This window comes from Delphinus delphis, chromosome 20, assembly GCF_949987515.2.
Source record: "Delphinus delphis chromosome 20, mDelDel1.2, whole genome shotgun sequence".
Classification (NCBI taxonomy): domain Eukaryota; kingdom Metazoa; phylum Chordata; class Mammalia; order Artiodactyla; family Delphinidae; genus Delphinus; species Delphinus delphis.
Window position 1 is genome coordinate 8,673,526 of NC_082702.1, and position 1,355 is coordinate 8,674,880.

The window sequence follows — 1,355 nt, forward strand, 5'->3', positions numbered from 1 at the left end:
TGTCGCCTTCCACACTGTGAATGAGCCGTTGTTGAGCTCCTTCCCCGTCTACGGGAGGTCACCAGTGAACCCACCCTAGCCTGTTCTCTGTGTTTGTAACTAAGAATTACATTTCCTAATAAGTTCATAGCGTTGTGCAGTTTCTTCTTGACTGAGCTTTGGTAGTCTGTGCCTTTCTCTGTTTCTCTCTTGCTATGTCTCTTGTTCTTTCCTCTAACCCGCAGCTGTCTCTGCCTTGGCCACGTCTATCCTGTTGTCACCCAGATTTCAACTGAGTCATGGAATTCATTGGCATCATCATCGTTCACAGCGTTCCCTATCTTTTTCATGTCTGTAGGGGAGACGTGGCCAGGGAGTCCAGAGGGGACGGCTGAGGACTGCCCATGGACCCCGCAGAAGAACGACCCCGGTGAACAGGCAGCCTGTGGGTCCACAGGAACACTGAACCCACCCCGTCCAACTCTCAAAGTGGCACATGTACATGGGCCAATGCAGCGTCTCTCAGGTTCAAGGGAAAGCAGAGGCCACGAGTACAGACTCAGGAGACAGCAGTCGCCAGGGGCGATCAGATCCTGTACCTGGAATCTGAGGTCCCTGCTCAGCCTTAGCTCCCCGGATCTACCCCAAAACATCTCAGATGGCCTGCTGCAGCAGGAGGGATGAGAGCCAGACCATGAGGAGGACCAACAAGAGGCAGCTGCTACTTTCTGGATGGGCAGGAGCAGGCTTAAAGATCTGAGCCCATCGGTGAGACTTTTTTTTTTTTTTTTTTTGCTGCATTGGGTCTTCCTTGCTGCGCGTGGGCTTTCTCTAGTTGCGGGGAGCGGGGGCTACTCTTCATTGTGGTGCGCGGGTTTCTCATTGCGGTGGCTTCTCTTGTTGCGGAGCTCAGGCTCTAGGCGTACGGGCTTCAGCAGTTGTGGCTCGCGGGCTCCAGAGCGCAGGCTCAGCAGTTGTGGCTCGCAGGCTCAGTAGTTGTGGCTCGCAGGCTCTAGAGCGTAGGCTCAGCAGTTGTGCTGCACGGGCTTAGCTGCTCTGCGGCATGTGGGATCTTCCTGGACCAGGGCTCGAAACCATGTTCCCTGCATTGGCAGGCGGATTCTTTTTTTTTTTTTTTTTTTTTTTTGCGGTACGTGGGCCTCTCACTGTTGTGGCCCCTCCCATTGCGGAGCACAGGCTCTGGACGCGCAGGCTCAGCGGCCATGGCTCACGGGCCTAGCCACTCTGCGGCATGTGGGATCTTCCCGGACTGGGGCACGAACCTGTGTCCCCTGCATCGGCAGGTGGACTCTCAACCACTGCGCCACCAGGGAAGCCCAGCAGGCGGATTCTTAACCACTGCGCCACCAGGGAAG